The following is a 25,552-nucleotide window of genomic DNA, read 5'->3' as shown; positions in this document are numbered from 1 at the left end:
ACCTTTGATCAAAGTTGACCCTTCTAGTGTAAGGGTGTTCATCTCCTTGCATCATGGGCAAGTTGAATGCCAACCTTACATTTTCCGGACTAAAATCTAAGCATTTTCCCTGAACCATTGTAAGCCAATTCTTTGGGTCCGGGTTCACACTTTGATCATGGTTCTTGGTGATCCATGCATTGGCATAGAACTCTTGAACCATTAAGATTCTGACTTGTTGAATAAAGTTAGTAAGAACTTCCCAACCTCTTCTTCGGATCTCATGTCGGATCTCCGGATATTCACTCTTTTTGAGTTTGAAAGGGACCTCGGGGATCACCTTCTTCATGGCCACAACTTCATAGAAGTGGTCTTGATGCACCCTTGAGATGAATCTCTCCATCTTTCATGACTCGGAGGTGGAAGCTTTTGCTTTCCCTTTCTTCTTTCTAGAGGTTTCTCCGGCCTTAGGTGCCATAAATGGTTATGGAAAAACAAAAAACAATGCTTTTACCACACCAGACTTAGAAGGTTTGCTCGTCCTCAAGTAAATAAGGAAAGAAAAGAGTAGAAGAAGAAGAAATAAAGGAGATGGAGGGGCTTTTGTGGTTCGGCTGAGGGGGAGAAGTAGTGTTTAGGTTGTGTGAAAATGAAGGAGTGAAGAAGGGTTTATATAGGGGTGGAGAGAGGGGTAGGGTTCGGCCATTATGGGTGGGTTTGGGAGGGAAAGTGGTTTGAATTTGGATGGAGGGATAGGTGGGGTTTTATGAAGGATGGATGAGAGTGGTGAAGAGAATGGTGGGATTTGATAGGTGAGTGGTTTTTTTGGGGAAGAGGTATTGAGGTGATTGGTGAATGGATGAAGAAGAGAGAGAGTGGTGGGGTAGGTGGGGATCCTATGGGGTCCACAGATCCTGAGGTGTCAAGGATAGCTCATCCCTGCACCAAGTGGCGTGTAAAAGGACCTTTCTGCCAATCCTGGCGTTAAACGCCGGGCTGCTGCCCTTTTCTGGTGTTAAACGCCAGTCTGGTGCCCCTTTCTGGCGTTAAACGCCCAGAATGGTGCCAAACTGGGCGTTAAATGCCCATTTGCTGCCCTTACTGGCCTTTAAACGCCAGCTAGCTTTTCCTCCAGGGTGTGCTATTTTTCTTTCTGTTTTTCATTCTGTTTTTGCTTTTTCAATTGTTTTTGTGACTTCACATGATCATTAACCTATAGAAAACATAAAATAACAATGGAAAATAGATAAATATAACATTGGGTTGCCTCCCAACAAGCACTTCTTTAATGTCAGTAGCTTGACAGTGGGCCCTCATGGAGCTTCACAGATGTTCAAAGTAATGTTGAAACCTCCCAACACCAAACTTAGAGTTTGAATGTGGGGGTTCAACACCAAACTTAGAATTTGGTTGTGGCCTCCCAACACCAAACTTAGAGTTTGACTGTGGGGGCACTGTTTGACTCTGGTTTGAGAGAAGCTCTTCATGCTTCCTCTCCATGGTTACAGAGGGATATCTTTGAGCCTTAAACACAAAGGATTCTTCATTCACTTGAATGATCAATTCTCCTCTGTCAACATCAATCACAGCCTTTGCTGTGGCTAGGAAGGGTCTGCCAAGGATGATGGATTCATCCATGCACTTCCCAGTCTCTACGACTATGAAATCAGCAGGGATGTAATGGTCTTCAACCTTTACCACAACATCCTCTACAAGTCCATAAGCTTGTTTTCTTGAATTGTCTGCCATCTCTAGTGAGATTCTTGCAGCTTGTACCTCAAAGATCCCTAGCTTCTCCATTACAGAGAGAGGCAAGAGGTTTATGCTTGACCCTAGGTCACACAGAGCCTTCTCGAAGGTCATGGTGCCTAATGCACAAGGTATTGAGAACTTCCCAGGGTCCTGTCTCTTTTGAGGTAAACTCTTCCTAGTCAAGTCATCCAGTTCTTTGGTGAGCAAAAGGGGTTCGTCCTCCCAAGTCTCATTACCAAATAACTTGTCATTTAGCTTCATGATTGCTCCAAGGTACTTAGCAACTTGCTCTTCAGTGACATCTTCGTCCTCTTCAGAGGAAGAATACTCATCAGAGCTCATGAATGGCAGAAGTAAATCCAATGGAATCTCTATGGTCTAAGTGTGGGCCTCAGATTCCCATGGTTCCTCATTAGGGAACTCATTGGAGGCCAGTGAACGTCCATTGAGGTCTTCCTCAGTGGCGATCACTGCCTCTTTCTCCTCTCCAAATTCGGCCATGTTGATAGCCTTACACTCTCCTTTTGGATTCTCTTCTGTATTGCTTAGAAGAGTACTAGGAGGGAGTTCGGTAACTTTCTTACTCAGCTGACCCACTTGTGCCTCCAAGTTTCTAATGGAGGACCTTGTTTCAGTCATGAAACTTTGTGTGGTTTTGATTAGATCAGAGACCATGGTTGCTAAGTCTGGCTCTGCTTAGAATTCTCTGTCTGTTGCTGAGAAGATGATAGAAAAGGCTTGCCATTGCTAAACTTGTTTCTTCCACCATTATTGTTGTTGAAACCTTGTTGAGGTCTCTGTTGATCCTTCCATGAGAGATTTGGATGATTTCTCCATGAAGGACTATAGGTGTTTCCATAGGGTTCTCCCATGTAATTCACCTCTTCCATTGATGGGTTCTCAGGATCATAAGCTTCTTCTTCAGATGAAGCGTCCTTAGTACTGCCTGGTGCAGCTTGCATTCCAGACAGACTTTGAGAAATCATATTGACTTGCTGAGTCAATATTTTATTCTGAGCCAATATGGCATTCAGAGTATCAATCTCAAGAACTCCTTTCTTCTGATTCGTCCCATTCTTCACAGGATTCTTTTCAGAAGTGTATATGAATTGGTTATTTGCAACTATTTCAATGAGTTCTTGAGCTTCTGCAGGCGTCATCTTCAGATGAAGAGATCCTCCAGCAGAGCTGTCCAATGACATCTTGGACTGTTCAGACAGACAATCATAGAAGATACCTATGATGCTCCATTCAGAAAGCATGTCAGAAGGACACTTTCTGATCAATTGTTTGTATCTTTCCCAAGCTTCATAGAGGGATTCACCTTGCTTCTGTCTGAAGGTTTGGACTTCCACTCTAAGCTTACTCAATTTTTGAGATGGAAAGAACTTTGCCAAGAAGGCATTGACTAGCTTTTCCCAAGAGTTTAGGCTTTCTTTAGGTTGTGAGTCCAACCATATGCTAGCTCTGTCTCTTACAGCAAAAGGGAATAGCATAAGTCTGTAGACCTCAGGGTCAACCCCATTGGTCTTGACAGTGTCACAGATTTGCAAGAATTCAGCTAAAAACTGATGAGGATCTTCCAATGGAAGTCCATGAAACTTGCAATTCTGTTGCATTAGAGAAACTAATTGAGGCTTAAGCTCAAAGTTGTTTGCTCCAATGGCAGGGATAGAGATGCTTCTCCCATAGAAGTCGGGAGTAGGTGCAGTAAAGTCACCCAGCACCTTCCTTGCATTGTTGGCATCGTTGTTGTTTTCGGCTGCCATGTCTTCTTCTTGTTTGAAGATTTCTGTTAGGTCCTCTACAGAGAGTAGTGCTTTAGCTTCTCTTAGCTTTCGCTTCAAGGTCCTTTCAGGTTTAGGGTCTGCCTCAACAAGAATGCTTTTGTCTTTGCTTTTTCTCATATGAAAGAAAAGAGAACAAGAAAATATGGAATCCTCTATGTCACAGTATAGAGATTCCTTGAGATGTCAGAGGAAAAGAAGAATAGAAGGAGGAGGTAGAAGAAGAAGAATTCGAACTTATCAAGAGAGATGGAGTTCGAATTGTTGATAGTGGAGGAGTGTTAGTCATTAAATAGAAGGATGTGAGAAGAGGGGAAGAATTTTTGAAAATAAATTAAAAGATTTTGAAGAAATTTTGAAAAATTGAAGAATGATTTTCGAAAATTACAGTTGGGAAAGAAATAAAGTGATTTTTGAAAAAGATTTTGAAATTAGAAATCAAAAAGATTAAAAATTATTTGGAAAAAGATGTGATTAAGAAGATATGATTGAAGAGTTATGGTTTTAAAAAGATATGATTGAAAAGATATGATTGAGAAACAATTTAAAAAGATTTGATTTTTAAAATTAATGACTTGGATAACAAGAAATTTAAAGGATATGATTCAAACATTAAATGTTTCTTAACAGAAAAGGCAATATACTTGAAAAGTTGAATCAAATCATTAATTGTAGGCAAGTATTTTTGAGAATAGAAAGAAATTAATTTTGAAAATATATGATTGACAAGATATGGTTTGAAAAAGATTTGATTTTGACGTTAAACGCCCAGAATGGTATCCATTTTGGCGTTTAACGCCCAAAATGCTACCCTTTTGGGCGTTAAATGCCCAGCCAGGTACCCTGGCTGTCGTTTAAACGCCAGTTTTTCTTCTTCACTAAACGTCCAGCTTTTTCTGTGTAATTCCTCTGCTGCATGTTCTGAATCTTCAATTCTCTGTATTATTGACTTGAAAAGACACAAATTAAAAAAATTTTTGAATTTCTAATGATAATCAAAATGCAACTAAAATCAAATAAACAATGCATGCAAAACACCAAACTTAGAAATTTGTATACTTTTGACACTAACAAATTGAGAATGCATATGAGAAACAACAAAACACTCAAGACAAGAGAATTTAAAGATCAGAGCAAGGAAATCATCAAGAACAACTTTGAAGATCAATGAAGAACATAATGCATGTAATTTTCGAAAATTAGAAGAATAAAGACATGCAATTGACACCAAACTTAAAATTAGACACTAGACTCAAACAAGAAACATAAAAATCTTTTTTGATTTTAAGATTTTATAAATTTTTTTGTGCTTTTTCGAAAATTGAGTGGAAAAGAAAAACAAGGGTTCAAAATTCTTAATGAGAATTCCAGGAATCATTGCAATGCTAGTCTAAGACTCCGGTCCAGGAATTAGACATGGCTTCACAACCAGCCAAGCTTTCAGTGAAAGCACCGGTCCAAAACACTAGACATGGCCAATGGCCAGCCAAGCTTTAGCAGATCATTGCTCACAACAGCAAAATTGATAGAAATCAACAAGCTCTTATGATGATAAGTTGAAACCTCGGTCCAAAAGATTAGACATGGCTTCACAGCCAGCCATACTTCAACAAATCATCATGAAACTCTAGAATCCATTCTTAAAAACTCTGAAGAACAAAATAGAAATATTTTTTTGTATTTTTGAAAAATTTTCGAAAAGTAAAAAGCTTAAACATAAAATAAAATTACCTAATCTAAGCAACAAGATGAACCGTCAGTTGTCCAAACTCGAACAATTCCCGGCAACGGCACCAAAAACTTGGTGCACGAAATTGTGATCATTAATGGCGCCATCAACATGGTACGCTCAATTGCAATCTCAACTCTTTATCACAACTTCGCACAACTAACCAGCAAGTGCACTGGGTCGTCCAAGTAATAAACCTTACGCGAGTAAGGGTCGATCCCACGGAGATTGTTGGTATGAAGCAAGTTATGGTCATCTTGTAAATCTCAGTCAGGCGGATTCAAATGGTTATGGAGGATTAATAATTAAAAGATGAATAAAACATGAAATAAAGATAGAGATACTTATGTAATTCATTGGTGAGAATTTCAGATAAGCGTATGGAGATGCTTTGTCCCTTCCGTCTCTCTGCTTTCCTACTGTCTTCATCCAATCCTTCTTACCCCTTTCCATGGCAAGCTGTATGTTGGGCATCACCGTTGTCAATGGATACAGTCCCGTCCTCTCAGTGAAAATGTTCAACGCGCTCTGTCACAGCACGGCTATTCATCTGTCGGTTCTCGATCATGTCGAAATAGAATCCAGTGATTCTTTTGCGTCTGTCACTAACGCCCCACAATCGCGAGTTTGAAGCTCGTCACAGTCATCCAATCCCTGAATCCTACTCAGAATACCACAGACAAGGTTTAGACCTTCCGGATTCTCAAGAATGGCCGCCAATGGATTCTAGCTTATATCACGAAGATTCCGATTAAGGAATCCAAGAGATATCCACTCAATCTAAGGTAGAACGGTGGTGGTTGTCAGGTACACGTTCATAGGTGAGAATGATGATGAGTGTCATGGATCATCACATTCATCAAGTTGAGGAACAAGTGATATCTTAGAACAAGAATAAGCTGAATTGAATAGAAAAACAATAGTAATTGCATTAATACTCGAGGTACAGCAGAGCTCCACACCTTAATCTATGGTGTGTAGAAACTCTACCATTGAAAATACATAAGAACAAGGTCTAGGCATGGCCGAGAGGCCAGCCCCCATGATCTAAGAACTAGACGTCCAAAGATGAAAATACAATAGCAAAAGGTCCTATTTATAGAGAACTAGTAGCTTAGGGTTTACAAAAATGAGTAAATGACGTAAAAATCCACTTCCGGGCCCACTTGGTGTGTGCTTGGGCTGAGCATTGAAGCTTTCATGTGTAGAGACTTTTCTTTGAGTTAAACGCCAGCTTTTGTGCCAGTTTGGGCGTTTAACTCCAGCTTTTGTGCCAGTTCCGGCGTTAAATGCCAGAATTCTTGAGCTGACTTGGAACGCCTGTTTGGGCCATCAAATCTCGAACAAAGTATAGACTATTATATATTGCTGAAAAGCCCAGGATGTCTACTTTCCAACGCAATTGAGAGCGTACCAATTGGTCTTCTGTAGCTCCAGAAAATCCACTTCGAGTGCAGGGAGGTCAGAATCCAACAGCATCTGCAGTCCTTTTTCAGCCTCTGGATCAGATTTTTGCTCAGGTCCCTCAATTTCAGCCAGAAAATACCTGAAATCACAAAAAAACACAAAAACTCATAGTAAAGTCCAGAAAAGTGAATTTTAAATAAAAACTAATAAAAATATAATAAAAACTAACTAAAACATACTAAAAACGATGCTAAAAAGCGTATAAATTATCCGCTCATCAGTCGCCCTTCCCTAAAGTCTTGAGACTCGGTTGAGAAATTTATTATCGAATCTTATGTTAGGATGAATGATTTTGAACCCTTCAAAGGAGATTTTAATTTGGCCTGGTTTTGGGATTTTGGAAATATGATGACGAGAGTGGCTTTGTTTTTTAAAAAAAAGGGAATTCACCTTGAATAAAAAGGGCTTATAAGCCTGAGATGATTTGAGAAATGAGATCTTTAAAGCCAAGGTTGAAAAAAGTTGAAAATTAATTTCAAAGTGAAGTGAATTGAGAAAAAGTGATTTATGGCTTGAAAGATGATTTTATGAATTTGATGATATTGGATGTGGAAGTACTATTTTGTTATGAGCCGAAATGGCTGTGTATGATAATGAATTATGGCTGGTTGCGGAATATGTTATGAGCCAGAAGGCTGACTATGAATTATGAATTTAAGCCGGATGGCTGAGATGAATGTTGATTCATGGCTGAGAATGAATGCATATATGCTGAGTTATTGATATTGTGATTATTGCACTTCCACTATCTCAGACACGAGTTTCCCTGGAAGAAAGCAGTGGCTAGCCACCACATGCTCTAGGTGGAGACTCGAGAGTCTGCTGACCCTATGTCGTAAGTGTGGCCGGGCACTGTGAAAGTTCCGGATGAGCTCGCCCCCGTGAATATACACCAGTGAGGGTGTTGAATATGAATTATGAATTATGAATTATACTGAGTATAACTCGAGTTGGGGATGCACGACAGAGGGACAGTCCAATGGTTAGCTACCAGGACTTGTCGGGTTGGCTACATAACCGACACATGATATCATCAGCCACTAGTACAGGCATGCATCATATGCATCTATGTGATATTGTTTGGGTGTGCATATTGTACTTGGTTTGCCTTTGTGATTTCTTGTGATTAACTGCTAATTGTTCTACTTGCTGTAACTGTTCGTTTGTGCTTGAACTTTCCTTATTGTGTTTGCTACTGAAACTCTGTTGGATTGTGATGGATTGGCTGCTATTGGATTGTTTGGGCATAGGGCTCTGGTTGAAATGAGATGGACCGATGGTTGGTTTTGGTTTTGCGTTTCTGGTTTGGAAAAGTATGAAAGGCTAATTTGCTTCAGCACAAATAAACCTTTTGAAAGGCTTTTGAATCTTATTTTAATTGAATAGTTCCTCTTTCAGAAAAGATTTTAGATTTCTCTTTTATTGTAAACTGTTGTTTTTGAAAAGAGGCATAAGACGATTATTAATCACTGGTACGGGTTACCTTCATGTATCCTATTACAGTAATTTCCAAAAAACCCTCTACTGAGAACCCTTTCGAGGATGATGTTCTCACCCCCCCACAATTTTTCCTCTTTCAGGATATGGACGCAGACGTCACGAAGAGCTTATCTAGTTGTTGTCGTGATGTTTTGTATTGCTTTAGTTATTGTTTATTGTTCCCTCGCCTTTATCTTTTTACATTCTGTAAGAGGGATATGAATTTTATTGGTCGATGCTTGTAAAACTAATTAATATATATGTACTCTCCGAGAATTTCGTAAGTTGTACTGTATGTATGGATGTACGTTGCATAGTAAATGTATTTTGGAGCGGTAGTGCGGTTTAAAATTTAAACAGGCTCATATTTTAGTAGTAAATAGTATAAGAGTCGTCGTAATGTCCGAGCTATCAGAGTCACACAGCCAAAAGCGTGAGCTTTGGTAGTTAGGGTGTTACAATTAATGATTTCCTGTGTTATGCACACCATGATTTCATACAACGATTAATAAAGCAAGCAATTCAACTAACATAACATGCGTGGGATTACTGCATAATTGAGGATTGATTTAGATGTTTAAAAAAAAATTCTTTCATAATTAAAATTTAATTTTAATTTTTTGTGTCAATTTTATCAATATTTATTTTTTTATAGTCAATATTAGTACTTTAATATATATTCTATGGATAATGGCATAATGCTAGAAAAACAAATTTTTTAGTAACTAAAGTCTAATTAAATTGGCACCATAATTTTTTAGTCTAATAAAAATCATTAATGCATGATTTCTTTTTCTATGCATCTTTCTTGTGAGTAAAAATGATGTGTAAATGGGTCAAATACGGATACAATTGAAAGATTATGATAATGAGGATGAAAATAACGTTAAAGAAAGTGAACACGTGACTAATGCTTCTGAAGTTGTGACAACAAGAAAGAGCGAAAGGAGCAAAAAAATACCTACAAAACTAAAGCATTACATCCAATAAAAGGGGAGAGAGTGTGTACATTTCTTCTTCTCTTTTCTAGGTCTTTATCTCTCCTTATTCTTTCTAGTTCTTCTTCTTTTTTCTCCAAGTGACACTTGCTACCATGTGACCTCCGTGGTTTGTCATTAAGCTTCCATCCTAACAATTGTTACTACCATTGTAAATTGCTTTTTATTTTCTTTCATTTCAATTATAGAAAACCCCAACAACATTGCAATACCTCTTACTTTCTATTTTAATTCATTCAGTAATTTCTTCAAATACTTGCCTTCCATCATTGGTGCTTGAATTGTTTCTTACTATGTCTAACAATTGAGCGGCTAGCTTGAATGATCTTAAAACTAGAATGGAAGTTCTCTTAGCAAGGTTAGAGCACATTGAACACATAGAAACCTTACTCTATAATCTACAAGTTCAACTTGAGCATTCTCCTACCTTTGTGCACAGAGCAGTTCTGCAACCTCGCAGCCCGTTTTAGGTGCATAATGTAAAGTTAGATTTTTCACGTTTTAATGGTCAAGATGTCTTGGGATGGATTTTTCGTGCTGAGCAATTTTTATATTATTACAACACACCTAATGAGGATCGAGTAACCATTGCTGCGATTCATATGGATTGTGATGCCGTTCCTTGGTACCAAATGATGCAACGCGCCAACCCCTTCCATTCGTGGCCTTTTCTGGCTCGTGCCTTGGAATCTGAATTTGGTCCATCCGCTTTTGATTGTTCTTGAGCTACATTATTCAAGCTATCTCAAACAACGACAGTAAATACTTATTACTCTGAGTTCACTTCTCTTGTCAATCCTGTTTTTGGTCTGGCTCCAGATGATATTCTTGATTGTTTCATCAGTGGTCTTCAACAAGAGATTAAACAGGATGTCTTGGCATTTCAACTTATGACTTTACAACATGCAGTGTCTCTTGCCCATCTATTTGAAGAGAAATATGTGCCTACAAAATCAACTTAGCAATATTCTGGTGTCTATAATAGAGGTTCTTCATCATCTAACTAAACCAAACCTCAACAACACCGATCAGACAAAATTTTTCCCTTTTGTTACTAGCTCCAACAGTTAAAATTTCCACTAATACACCTAGACAACAACCATTTAGACACTTAACTCCAACAGAAATTCAACAAAAGAGGAAGAATTGACTTTATTTTAATTGTGATGAATGCTTCACTTTGAATCATCATTGTCCTAACAAACATCTTATGATTTTGCAAGGCGAGGAAGATTAAGAGGGAAACCCTCTAACTGACTTGGTTCTAGATAGACAACTTGTTATGGATGAACAACTAATGATTCACCATTTATCCTTACATGCTTATAAAGGAGGTGATAGGTTGATAAGGACTTGAGGTTTGTTGGAGAGAGAAAGCTCGAGTGAAAACCAGATGTGCATGGGTATAGTTAGTTGGTCTAGCATACCTTACTATTTTTCTGGTTTAGTATACTTCTAGGTTTGGATCTCTGTTTGTTGAAGTTTTAGGATTGCCTAGAGGATTCGTGTAGTCTTTACATCGTCTCTACGTTGGAATTGTTTCCCCTGTTGTGAACTCTAAAAGGGATGATGTTCTCACCCGTTTTGGGAATTTCTATTTTACAGGTACAGGATGTGATGCATCTCGTTGAGCAGGTCAGTTTCTCTCACGTGAAGTGAAAACTATCTTTTGGGATTTATATTTTTGCACCTAGATTATATGCATATATATTCTCCACTTCTGTATTTTATAACTTGTATATCCCTCTTAGAGGTTGATTATTGAGAAACAGAATTTATGTCTATATTTATACTCTTGAGTTGTATTATATTAACTAGTCGGCCTTATCTTCGCAAGTCAAGACCAGTGTTGTGTATAACCTTTGAATTATATATATACAGTCGTTCTGCTTATGTATATTGTCGGTTTTCGAGTGTGATGCGATGCTTATCTCTTTTCTTCATGGGCTCCTAGTATATCATATTCCTTCCATTATATATGTATGTATTTTGTTTTTAGAATTCGTGATACCTCACCACCATTGATTTACAACCTAGGAATAAAGCTCTATATGGTAGGTTGTTACATTAGTGGTATTAGAGCAGTTTATTTCTGTAGAGCTTGGGGGACGAACTGACTATGCTTCTGAGCATACTCTGGGTTGTGTATACATGCTATTTAGGACGTCTGCGTGACAAATATAGCATAGTTGTTCATGAACTTACCTATGGGAATTTGAAGAACTATACTTGAGATATTGAGACTGATCACCTTAATATCAATTGTTTGGTGTGAGTAGGACCCAAATGGCATCTCTTGGATATAGACATAGTCGAAGATGAGAGCAGAGAGGAAATGAGGGAGGCGCACCGGTGGATAATCAGTCTACGTTCTTAGTGGCTATGACTAACCTCGCCAACATGATGCAAGCAGGTGTTGTGGCTACGAACTAGGTTATGGAAAAGATGAACACAAATGGTAATGGATAGGGAAACCACCAAGCTAATAGAGGTTCGATAACTTTGGCGACATTTCTAAAGGTGGATCCACCAACCTTCAAGGGTACGACTAACCCTATGGAGGCGGATAACTGGTTCCAAGCTATGGAGAGAGCATTACAAGCTTAGCATGTGCCTAAAAATTAGTATGTAGAGTTTTCCTGATGAGCGGAAAATTTATACGCTTTTTGGCATTATTTTTAGGTAGTTTTCAGTATGATTTAGTTAGTTTTTAGTATATAATTATTAGTTTTTATGCAAAAATTACATTTCTGGACTTTACTATGAGTTTGTGTATTTTTTTGTGATTTCAGGTATTTTTTGGCTGAAATTGAGGGACCTAAGCAAAAATCTAATTCAGAAGTTGAAAAAGGACTGCAGATGCTGTTGGATTCTAACCTCCCTGCACTCGAAATGGATTTTATGAAGCTACAGAAATCCAATTGGCGCGGTCTCAATTGCGTTGGAAAGTAGACATCTTGGGCTTTCCAACTATATATAATAGTCCATACTTTACCCGAGTTTTGATAATGCAAATTGGCGTTTTAACGCCAACTTTCTACCCTTTTCTAGCATTAAACGCCAGAACTGGCATAAAAGCTGGAGTTAAACGCCCAAACTGGCACCAGAGCTGACATTTAACTCCAAGAAAAGCTTATGCACGTGAAAGCTTTAATGCTCAGCCCAGGTACACACCAAGTGGGCCCCGGAAATGGATTTCTGCATCATTTACTTATCTTTGTAAACCCTAGTTTACCAGTCATTATAAATAGGATCTTTTACTATTATATTTTCATCGGGAGATCTTTAGATCATTTTTGATACTATCTTTGTATCACTGTTGATCTCTTGATCACGCTTAGGGGGCTGGCCATTCGGCCATGCTTGGACCTTCATTACTTATGTATTTTCAACGGTGGAGTTTCTACACCTCATAGATTAAGGTTTGGAGCTCGGCTGTTCCTCATGAATTAATGCAATTACTACTATTTTCTATTCAATTCAAGCTTATTCTTACTGTAAGATATTCATTCGCACTTCAACATGATGAATGTGATGATCAAGTGACACTTATCACCATTCTCACTTATGAACGCGTGCCTGACAACCACTTCTGTTCTACCTGAAAACTAGCTTGAATGTATATCTCTTGGCTTCCTGGTCCACAACGCATGGTTGCCTCTCCTGACAATAGATCCTTCCATTCTGTGAGTTCAGAGTCTTCGTGGTATAAGCTAGAATCAATTGGCAGCATTCTTGAGATCCGGAAAGTCTAAACCTTGTCTGTGGTATTCCGAGTAGGATCTGGGATGGGTTAACTGTGACGAGTTTCAAACTCGCGAGTGCTGAGTACAATGACAGTATGCAAAAGGATCATTGGATCTTATTCCAACACAAGTGAGAACCGACAGATGATTAGCCCTGCGTAACCCGTAGCCGGACCATTTTCACTAAGAGGACAGACGGTAGCCATTGACAACGGTGATCCCCCATCATACAGCTTGCCATGGAAGGGAGTACGAATGATTGGATGAGGACAATAGGAAAGCAGAGGCTCAGAGGGAACAAAGCATCTCCATACGCTTATCTGAAATTCCCACCAATGAATTACTCTCTATATTATTTTCCGTTTTATTTCTCTTTTAATTATCAAAACCTCATAACCATTTGAATCCGCGTGACTGAGATTTACAAGATCGACCCTGACTCACGTAAGGTATTACTTGGACGACCCAGTGCACTTGCTGGTCAGCTGCGCGGAGTTGTGTGAAAAGTGTGAGATCACGATTCCGCGTACCAAGTTTTTGGCGATGTTGCCAGGGATTGTTCGAGTTTGGACAACTGACGGTTCATCTTGTTGCTCAGATTAGGTAATTTTCTTTTTTTTTTTTTGTTCTTTCAAAATTTTTAAGAATGAATTCTAGAGTTTCAGATGATGCTTTTATCATCACAGGAGCTAATTGATTCCCATCAATTTGGCTGTTGCATGTAATGTCCTACTGAAGCTTGGCTAGCCATGTCTAATCTTTTTAGACTGAAGCTTGAGACTAACATTGCATGATTCCTGGAATTCGTATTAAGAATTTTGAACTTCTTTATTTTCTTTCTCAAAATAATTTTCGAAAAAAATATTAATAAAATCATAAAAAAATATTTTGTGTTTCTTGTTTGAGTCTAGTGTCAATTTTTAAGTTTGGTGTCAATTGCATGTCTTTATTCTTCTTACATTTTTCGAAAGTGTGTTCTTATGTTCTTCATTGATCTTCAAGTGGTTCTTGATGATTTTCTTTGTCTGATTTTTAAATTCTCTTGTTTTGTGTCTTTTGTTGTTTCTCATGTGCATTCTGAAATTGTTAGTGTCTCTAGTATGAAAATTTCTAAGTTTGGTGTCTTGCATGCCTTTCTTTTCTTAAAAATTTTCAAAAATATGTTCTTGATGTTCATCATGATGTTCAAAGTGTTCTTAGTATTCATCTTGACATTCAAAGTGTTCTTGCATGCATTCCTTGATTTGATCTTAGTTTTTCATGTTTACTTTCATTCTGTTGTTTTTCTCTCTCATCACTAAAAATTAAAAAAAATTCAAAATTATGTCTTTTCAAGTCAATAATACGGAGAATTGAAGATTCAGAATATACAATAGAGGAATCACAGAGAAAAAGCTGGGCATTCAAAACGCCCAGTAAAGAAGGATTTCTGGCGGTTAAACGCCAGCCAGGGTACCTGGCTGGGTGTTTAACGCCCAAGGAGATTGCCAAGTGGGCGTTAAATGCCAGAATGGATACCTGGTGCGGTATTTTACAACCCACACCACTAACCGGCAAGTGCACCGGGTCGTACCAAGTAATAACTTACGTGAGTAAGGGTCGATCCCATGAGGATTGATGGATCAAGCAACAATAGCGTTTGATAGGATTAGTTAGACAAGCAGAAAATGGTTTTGAGATATTCAAAGAGCATTAAACAGTATTTTAAGAATTTTAGAAAGCAAGCAGCAATGAGTTGGGAATAAAATATTTGAGAAATCAGTTAAGATTTCAGAGTTATCTAATTTACGGATTAACTTTTATTACTAATTAATTTAATCATGCAAGCTTTAATTTCATGGCAAACTATATGTGACTAGACCCTAATTCCTTAGACCTTCCTAGTCTCCTCTAAAATTCATTAATTGCCAATTTCTTGGTCAATTAATTCCAATTAGAGGGTGATGATCAATTTCTAGTTTATATGCCAAAAGAATCCTAATTATCCACAAATAAGGGGATTATATGTCACGTATCCCGTTAAATACAAACAATTAAAAATTCAGTATAATATATTTTCAAGCTGTTGTTTAAGTAATGAGCTTTTCCAAGTTTTACAAGAACTCAATTAGAACATGGGTCATACTTACGTTCCACCCATATTCATTAAATAAAGAATGAAAACAATTATTGAAATAAATTAAAAAGATCAAACAAATCAATCCATGAAAATAGACAGAGCTCCTAACCTTAACAATGGAGGATTCGTTGTTCATGATTCAGAGAAGAAAAATAAGGGTTCTGGTAAAAGTATTTGTGTCTATCTAAATGTACAGAGTTCCTATTTATAACTAATCCTAATAAATTTAAAATCTAATTATCTAAAAATAATATCTTTTCCTAAAAATAATATTTGAATTTAAATTCGAATTAATTAACAAGTCTTCTGCTGATGGGTGGGGACCACCTGAATTATCCATTCTGCAGCTTTTAATCTGTATTTTCTGGGCTGAAAACTGAGTCAAAATGTGGCCCAAGATCCACGCCAGTGATTTCTGTAAATTCTGCAGATCGCGCACGTCACGTGTACGCGTCGCTGGTCTTTTTTTCAAGTCACGCGGACGCGATCTGTCACGCAGCCGCGTCACTGAGCAAATCTTCAAATCAGGCGTACGCGTCAGTCACGCGTATGCGTCGCCATGGATACTTTCAAATCACGTGCACGCGTCAGGCACGCGTGCGCGTTGCTCCTCGCAGCCATCTCCTTTGATTCTTGTGCTGCAGAAACTTCGTCAAATTCCACCGAATGCTACCTAAAATATATAAAACTACCCAAAACTCAAAATAGCATCCATAGTGGCTAAAATATAATTAATTCTTAATTAAACTCAACAATTTAAGTGCAAATTCACTGGGAAAAGATAGACAAGATGCTCACGCATCACAACACCAAACTTAAACTATTGCTTGTCCTCAAGAAACCAAAACTAATATAAGCTTAGGATATGAATTTGCATGTGAATGAGAGTTCGATTAAGCTCGTGTCTTTTTTTATAGTGGGGTTTATAACTGTAATCCTGAATAGGTTTGGCAACTCTCTCTCCTTTGAATCAGAAGAATGTTAATGTCATTCGAAATTTGAATCCAGATAATATTATGAATTCTCTGATCTTTTATATTTTTAGGTTAATCCTTGAACACAACAAAATTTACTTTAATTTATTTTTCTTTGGTGCTTTGCACCTTGAGCCTAGCCGTGACTTTAAATGTTTTGTCTTAAGGATTACTTGACACAGAAACACCACAAGCACTTAACTGGGGGACTCTCTTTGAGTCCTGATTTTTCTTTCAGTTACTCCCAGGCAGTGGTGCTCAAAGCCTTTGGCATACTCTGTTAAACGCACTTGGTCTCGACTCTAAGTGTTCTGTCTCAAGGGTTACTTGACATAATCACACTACAAGCATGTGACTAGGGAAACAACTCTTTGAGCTTTTAATCTTGTCTGACCTCCCTAGTCATTGATGCTCAGAGCCTTGGACCTTGCTTTTATTTATTATTTATTTGTTTAATATTTTCTTTTGCTATTTCTTTTACTTCAAGGATTAAATTTTTGTTTATTTCAGAGAAGTCATAATAATTCTCTAAATTCCTGTTCCTTATACATCAACATCCCTTGATTCAAATTCAAATATGCACTGTTCATATCATGCATTCAAAAATCATAGAAAATACCACCACATTTAAGTAAATCAGACTATTCTTAAAATTAACTCAATTTCTCATGCAATACATCACTTCTTTTTATTTTCTTTTTAGATTCAAGTTCAGTGAGTGGTGCAGGAAACATCTTTTCAGCATTAAAGCAATTAAAAAAACTAGTCCTAGAATTCTAACTAATAAAACATCATGCAACAAACAAAGCAAAATAGTAGAAATCCAGAACATAACATAGAAAAAAAGAGGGGAGGAATAAAAATGAAAGGAACTCAACCACCTTAGTTATCCTAGCGTCGCTTTATTCTTCAGGTTGTGTTCCTTAGTGAAGAAGATTCGCCTCCCTTTTGTTCCAGAAAACCAGTAAGCACAGCGTCCAACAACACCAAACATAAAGTTTTGCTTGTCCTCAAGCAAAGAAGAACTGAAAATAGAAGAGACGAAGATTATGAGGAGAGAAAAATAAAAGGATAAAAGAGTAAGAGAGAATCAGGATTGGGAGAGAGAGAAAGAAATCTGGGTGGCGCAAGCGAGCGTACGCGTGGGTCACGCATTCTTCATAATGACGCGTTAGCGTCAGGCACGCGTCTGCGTGCCCTGGATTTTGTGCGATTCGCTCGCAGCCAGCCGCGCGCCCGCGTGACTCTCTGCTCACATGGCTTGGGAGCCAATTTTTCATACGACGCGCTCGCGTGGATGGCCATATGTGCAACTGATGCGAACGCGTCAGTCACGCGTCCGCGTGCCCTTGTTTGTGCTTTTAGCACACTTCCTGTCCCCAGCCAGCACAACTCTCTGCCCAAATACTCTTTTACGTCGAATTTGCAAGTCACGCGTTCGCGTCGGGGACGCGCCCGCGTGAATGGCGAAAATCACAAACAACGCGCACACATGGAGTACGCGTACGCATGGGTGGTTTGTGCTAAAGGCTTGGTTTCGGCACCATTCCCGCTCAACTCTCTGTCAAATTTTACTTTTCACTCACACATGATCGATGTGTTCGCGTCAGGGACGCTTCCGCGTCGTATGCGCTTTATATATATATAGCTTGAGGTGTTCGGTTCTTGGAGTCACACAGCTGCATGATCAGAAAATTAGTAAGAACTCAAATAAAAAATAAATAAGAGAACTACTTCTATGAAAAATAAAAATAGCTAAGGATATGAAATTATCGGGTTGCCTTCCGACAAGCGCTTCTTTATCGTCACTAGCTTGACGGTCAACTCCTCTAAGGAGGAGGATCATAGGGGCTCAACTCTTTACCCCTTACTTTGAACTTCTTTCCTGTGTCTCCATAACGTAGCTCAATATGCTCCAGAGAGAGGATTCTGATTACTGTATAAACCCATGCTGGATTGCTGGTCAACACCACCTTCATTCCTGGGGAGAAACCTTCAGTGGGAATCTTTTTGTTTTTCCATCCTCTGGGTACTTTCTTCTTTTTGGGAACCTCCTCCTTGGTAGATGATGCATTCCCAACACCAAACTTAGGTTTGATATCAGGAGGAATTTTATTGACTATTACCAAGGGAGGTTTGAGCTGCAGATTCTGCTGTGCATCATCAGGGGGGTTTTTGAAGGTTTGGATCAATAAGCTCATCCTGCATGCACCTCTCTTCTTCACCTGTTGGATGTATATCTTTGAAGACATAAAAGACCAGTTGCTCATTATGCACTCTAAGTACTAATTCACCTACTTCTACATCAATCAGAGCTCTTCAAGTGGCTAGGAATGGTCTTCCTAGAATTATAGAGGCATTCTCATCCTCCCCCGTGTCAAGAATCACAAAGTTTGCTGGGAGGAAGAATTTACCCACTTTAACCAAGATATTTTCTACTAATCCGTAAACAGGCTTCATAGATTTGTCTGCCATCTGTAATGCTATCTTTGTGGGTTGTGCCTCTTGGATTTGCAGCTTCTTCATCACAGATAAGGGCATTAGATTCATGCTTGCCCCCAGATCACATAGGGCTGTCTCAAAGGTTGTGCTCCCAATGGTGCATGGAATTTGAAAGCTCCCTGGATCTGGCATCTTCCTTGGAAAGTTATTCTGAATTACGGTGCTGCATTCCTTAGTCAGGACTACTGTCTCATCTCCCTTTAAACACTTTTTCTTTGACAACAGCTCCTTCATGAACTTGACATAGATAGGCATTTGCTCCAAAACCTTAGCAAAAGGAATATTGATTTGTAACTTTTTGAAGATTTCCAAGAACTTTGAGAACTGCTTGTCCTTGGTCTCCTTTTGAAGTCTCTGAGGATATGGCATCTTAGGCTTGTACTCAGGGGCCTTTGGCAAAGTAAGATAAGTGTCAAGAGAATCTGGGAATGGGTTGTCCGCACGCTTTGGAGGGGCGTGCTCCAATTCTCCCTTCTTCTCCTCTGGAGCTTCCTTTTCAACTAACTCTTCATTGGCCTTGGTCTCAGAGCCAGCTACTTTACCACTTCTCAATTGAATAACCTTGCAATCTTCTCCTCGGTTCACCACTGTATCACCTTGAAATGTACTTGCAGACCTCTCAAGTATTTGCTTGCTCAGTTGGCCCACTAGCACCTCTAAATTTCTAATGGAGGCTCTGGTTTCCTGCATAATTTGTGCTTCCGTACTTGCCACTTGTCCACTTATCACGAAGATAGCCTTGCATTCCTCTCTTGGATTTGGAATTGTGTTACTAGGAAGGCTATTAGTGGTCCTCTGATCAATTTCATTAACTCTGGTGGCTATTTGACCCATTTGAATCTCCAGGTTCTTGATGGATGCTCTGGTTTCCTATCTAAAACCTGTCAATATTGCTTCCAAATTATTGTTATATTGGAAACCGCCCTGAGAATTATTGTTGAAGTTCTGAGGTCTCTGAGGTTGATCTCTCCATCCAAAATTTGGGTGATTCCTCCACCCCTGGTTGTATGTCTTAGAGTATGGATCATTGTTGGGATTCCTAGGACCACTTCCCATGTAATTCACCTGTTCAAAAGAAGGTTGAGCATAATCATAATTATCATTTTGCATAGAGTTACCTGCCATGTCATATGAGACTTCCTGTGGTGGATTTTGTGTGTTGATAGTTAATATTTGCATGCCGCTCATCTGGTGAGTAAGTAGATTTATTTGCTGAGACATCAGCTTGTTCTGAGTAAGAAGAGCATTAATAGCATCTACTTCCAACACGCCTCTCTTCTGAGGGGTTTCAGAATTCACAGGGGTCCTGTTAGAGGAGTATAAATATTGGTTGCTTGCAACCAATTCAATTAGCTCAATAGTCTCCTCTGGTGTCTTCTTCTTGTGCAATGAACCTCCTGCAGAATTGTCTATGCACATCTTGGACATTTCACCCAAGCCTTCATAAAAGATATCAAGTTGAGTCCATTTGGAGAACATGTCTGGAGGGCATTGCCTAGTCAGTAGCTTGTATCTCTCCCAAGCTTCATACAGAGACTCACCATCCTTCTGTCTGAATGTCTGAACTTCCACCCTAAGCTTAGTTAGCTTCTTTGGTGGGAAAAATTTAGTGAGAAACTCAGTAACCACTTGTTCCAAGTATCCAGACTCTCCTTGGGTTGGGAATCTAACCATAGCTTTGCTCTATCCCTCAGAGCAAACGGGAAGAGCATGAGTTTGTACACATCTAGGTTCACTCCATTTGTCTTCACAGTATCACAGATTTGCAGGAAGCTAGAAATAAACTGATTTGGGTCTTCGTGGGAAAGACTGTGATACTGGCAGTTTTGTTGCACTAGAGTGACCAGTTGAGGCTTCAACTCAAAGTTGTTCGCAGTAATAGGAGGCACCACAATGCTCTTTCCATAAAGATCAGCAGTAGGAGCAGAGAAAGAGCCAAGTACTCTCCTTTGTTCATTCTCATTCGGGTTTGCTGCATTGGCATTCTTAGTATTAGTCGGATCCATAGTGGATTCTGCAGCCTTGTAAAGTCTTGCTTGTTGTAAATGCCGCCTGAAAGTCCTTTCAGGTTCAGGATCAAAGTCTAAGAGATATTCTTTGTCTCTGTTCCTGTGCATAAACAACCAGAAAGCAAGAAAGAATGGAAATTTCTACATCAGAGTCAGAGAATTCTCAGTGCGGTAACCTGTGTAAAGAAATAAAATAAAAAAAATACTAAATAAAATAAATAAATAAATAGAAAAAATAATAAATAGGTAACACCAAACTTAATTTCAGAAATTAAGAAAAATATTAGTGTTATTTATTTATTTAAAAAATTTATAATTTTTTTAATAAAAGAAAAAAAACAAAAAGAAAAAAGAAGGAAAACGTGACAGGGGAGGGTGGACAAAAGAAAGAAAAAAGGAAGTGTAAAAAGAAAAAAATTAACGTAAAAAAAGTTTTTTTTTCGAAAAATAATAAAACAATATTTAAATAAAAATTAAAACTAAAATGCCTAATCTAAGCAATCAAAAAACTAATAGTTGTTAATCACAGTCAATCCCTGACAACGGCACCAAAAACTTGGTGCGGTATTTTACAACCCACACTACTAACCGGCAAGTGCACCGGGTCGTACCAAGTAATACCTTACGTGAGTAACGGTCGATCCCACGAGGATTGATGGATCAAGCAACAATAGCGTTTGATAGGATTAGTTAGACAAGCAGAAAATGGTTTTGAGATATTCAAAGAGCATTAAACAGTATTTTAAGAATTTTAGAAAGCAAGCAGCAATGAGTTGGGAATAAAATATTTGAGAAATCAGTTAAGATTTCAGAGTTATCTAATTTACGGATTAACTTTTATTACTAATTAATTTAATCATGCAAGCTTTAATTTCATGGCAAACTATATGTGACTAGACCCTAATTCCTTAGACCTTCCTAGTCTCCTCTAAAATTCATTAATTGCCAATTCCTTGGTCAATTAATTCCAATTAGAGGGTGATGATCAATTTCTAGTTTATATGCCAAAAGAATCCTAATTATCCACAAATAAGGGGATTATATGTCACGTATCCCGTTAAATACAAACAATTAAAAATTCAGTATAATATGTTTTCAAGCTGTTGTTTAAGTAATGAGCTTTTCCAAGTTTTACAAGAACTCAATTAGAACATGGGTCATACTTACGTTCCACCCATATTCATTAAATAAAGAATGAAAACAATTATTGAAATAAATTAAAAAGATCAAACAAATCAATCCATGAAAATAGACAGAGCTCCTAACCTTAACAATGGAGGATTAGTTGTTCATGATTCAGAGAAGAAAAATAAGGGTTCTGGTAAAAGTATTTGTGTCTATCTAAATGTACAGAGTTCCTATTTATAACTAATCCTAATAAATTTAAAATCTAATTATCTAAAAATAATATCTTTTCCTAAAAATAATATTTGAATTTAAATTCGAATTAATTAACAAGTCTTCTGCTGATGGGTGGGGACCACCTGAATTATCCATTCTGCAGCTTTTAATCTGTATTTTCTGGGCTGAAAACTGAGTCAAAATGTGGCCCAAGATCCACGCCAGTGATTTCTGTAAATTCTGCAGATCGCGCACGTCACGTGTACGCGTCGCTGGTCTTTTTTTCAAGTCACGCGGACGCGTCTGTCACGCAGCCGCGTCACTGAGCAAATCTTCAAATCAGGCGTACGCGTCAGTCACGCGTATGCGTCGCCATGGATACTTTCAAATCACGTGCACGCGTCAGGCACGCGTGCGCGTTGCTCCTCGCAGCCATCTCCTTTGATTCTTGTGCTGCAGAAACTTCGTCAAATTCCACCGAATGCTACCTAAAATATATAAAACTACCCAAAACTCAAAATAGCATCCATAGTGGCTAAAATATAATTAATTCTTAATTAAACTCAACAATTTAAGTGCAAATTCACTGGGAAAAGATAGACAAGATGCTCACGCATCACAACACCAAACTTAAACTATTGCTTGTCCTCAAGAAACCAAAACTAATATAAGCTTAGGATATGAATTTGCATGTGAATGAGAGTTCGATTAAGCTCGTGTCTTTTTTTATAGTGGGGTTTATAACTGTAATCCTGAATAGGTTTGGCAACTCTCTCTCCTTTGAATCAGAAGAATGTTAATGTCATTCGAAATTTGAATCCAGATAATATTATGAATTCTCTGATCTTTTATATTTTCAGGTTAATCCTTGAACACAACAAAATTTACTTTAATTTATTTTTCTTTGGTGCTTTGCACCTTGAGCCTAGCCGTGACTTTAAATGTTTTGTCTTAAGGATTACTTGACACAGAAACACCACAAGCACTTAACTGGGGGACTCTCTTTGAGTCCTGATTTTTCTTTCAGTTACTCCCAGGCAGTGGTGCTCAAAGCCTTTGGCATACTCTGTTAAACGCACTTGGTCTCGACTCTAAGTGTTCTGTCTCAAGGGTTACTTGACATAATCACACTACAAGCATGTGACTAGGGAAACAACTCTTTGAGCTTTTAATCTTGTCTGACCTCCCTAGTCATTGATGCTCAGAGCCTTGGACCTTGCTTTTATTTATTATTTATTTGTTTAATATTTTCTTTTGCTATTTCTTTTACTTCAAGGATTAAATTTTTGTTTATTTCAGAGAAGTCATAATAATTCTCTAAATTCCTGTTCCTTATACATCAACATCCCTTGATTCAAATTCAAATATGCACTGTTCATATCATGCATTCAAAAATCATAGAAAATACCACCACATTTAAGTAAATCAGACTATTCTTAAAATTAACTCAATTTCTCATGCAATACATCACTTCTTTTTATTTTCTTTTTAGATTCAAGTTCAGTGAGTGGTGCAGGAAACATCTTTTCAGCATTAAAGCAATTAAAAAAACTAGTCCTAGAATTCTAACTAATAAAACATCATGCAACAAACAAAGCAAAATAGTAGAAATCCAGAACATAACATAGAAAAAAAGAGGGGAGGAATAAAAATGAAAGGAACTCAACCACCTTAGTTATCCTAGCGTCGCTTTATTCTTCAGGTTGTGTTCCTTAGTGAAGAAGATTCGCCTCCCTTTTGTTCCAGAAAACCAGTAAGCACAGCGTCCAACAACACCAAACATAAAGTTTTGCTTGTCCTCAAGCAAAGAAGAACTGAAAATAGAAGAGACGAAGATTATGAGGAGAGAAAAATAAAAGGATAAAAGAGTAAGAGAGAATCAGGATTGGGAGAGAGAGAAAGAAATCTGGGTGGCGCAAGCGAGCGTACGCGTGGGTCACGCATTCTTCATAATGACGCGTTAGCGTCAGGCACGCGTCTGCGTGCCCTGGATTTTGTGCGATTCGCTCGCAGCCAGCCGCGCGCCCGCGTGACTCTCTGCTCACATGGCTTGGGAGCCAATTTTTCATACGACGCGCTCGCGTGGATGGCCATATGTGCAACTGATGCGAACGCGTCAGTCACGCGTCCGCGTGCCCTTGTTTGTGCTTTTAGCACACTTCCTGTCCCCAGCCAGCACAACTCTCTGCCCAAATACTCTTTTACGTCGAATTTGCAAGTCACGCGTTCGCGTCGGGGACGCGCCCGCGTGAATGGCGAAAATCACAAACAACGCGCACACATGGAGTACGCGTACGCATGGGTGGTTTGTGCTAAAGGCTTGGTTTCGGCACCATTCCCGCTCAACTCTCTGTCAAATTTTACTTTTCACTCACACATGATCGATGTGTTCGCGTCAGGGACGCTTCCGCGTCGTATGCGCTTTATATATATATAGCTTGAGGTGTTCGGTTCTTGGAGTCACACAGCTGCATGATCAGAAAATTAGTAAGAACTCAAATAAAAAATAAATAAGAGAACTACTTCTATGAAAAATAAAAATAGCTAAGGATATGAAATTATCGGGTTGCCTTCCGACAAGCGCTTCTTTATCGTCACTAGCTTGACGGTCAACTCCTCTAAGGAGGAGGATCATAGGGGCTCAACTCTTTACCCCTTACTTTGAACTTCTTTCCTGTGTCTCCATAACGTAGCTCAATATGCTCCAGAGAGAGGATTCTGATTACTGTATAAACCCATGCTGGATTGCTGGTCAACACCACCTTCATTCCTGGGGAGAAACCTTCAGTGGGAATCTTTTTGTTTTTCCATCCTCTGGGTACTTTCTTCTTTTTGGGAACCTCCTCCTTGGTAGATGATGCATTCCCAACACCAAACTTAGGTTTGATATCAGGAGGAATTTTATTGACTATTACCAAGGGAGGTTTGAGCTGCAGATTCTGCTGTGCATCATCAGGGGGGTTTTTGAAGGTTTGGATCAATAAGCTCATCCTGCATGCACCTCTCTTCTTCACCTGTTGGATGTATATCTTTGAAGACATAAAAGACCAGTTGCTCATTATGCACTCTAAGTACTAATTCACCTACTTCTACATCAATCAGAGCTCTTCAAGTGGCTAGGAATGGTCTTCCTAGAATTATAGAGGCATTCTCATCCTCCCCCGTGTCAAGAATCACAAAGTTTGCTGGGAGGAAGAATTTACCCACTTTAACCAAGATATTTTCTACTAATCCGTAAACAGGCTTCATAGATTTGTCTGCCATCTGTAATGCTATCTTTGTGGGTTGTGCCTCTTGGATTTGCAGCTTCTTCATCACAGATAAGGGCATTAGATTCATGCTTGCCCCCAGATCACATAGGGCTGTCTCAAAGGTTGTGCTCCCAATGGTGCATGGAATTTGAAAGCTCCCTGGATCTGGCATCTTCCTTGGAAAGTTATTCTGAATTACGGTGCTGCATTCCTTAGTCAGGACTACTGTCTCATCTCCCTTTAAACACTTTTTCTTTGACAACAGCTCCTTCATGAACTTGACATAGATAGGCATTTGCTCCAAAACCTTAGCAAAAGGAATATTGATTTGTAACTTTTTGAAGATTTCCAAGAACTTTGAGAACTGCTTGTCCTTGGTCTCCTTTTGAAGTCTCTGAGGATATGGCATCTTAGGCTTG

This window comes from Arachis hypogaea, chromosome 1, assembly GCF_003086295.3.
Source record: "Arachis hypogaea cultivar Tifrunner chromosome 1, arahy.Tifrunner.gnm2.J5K5, whole genome shotgun sequence".
Classification (NCBI taxonomy): Eukaryota; Viridiplantae; Streptophyta; class Magnoliopsida; order Fabales; family Fabaceae; genus Arachis; species Arachis hypogaea.
Note: the sequence above shows the minus strand (reverse complement) of the source record.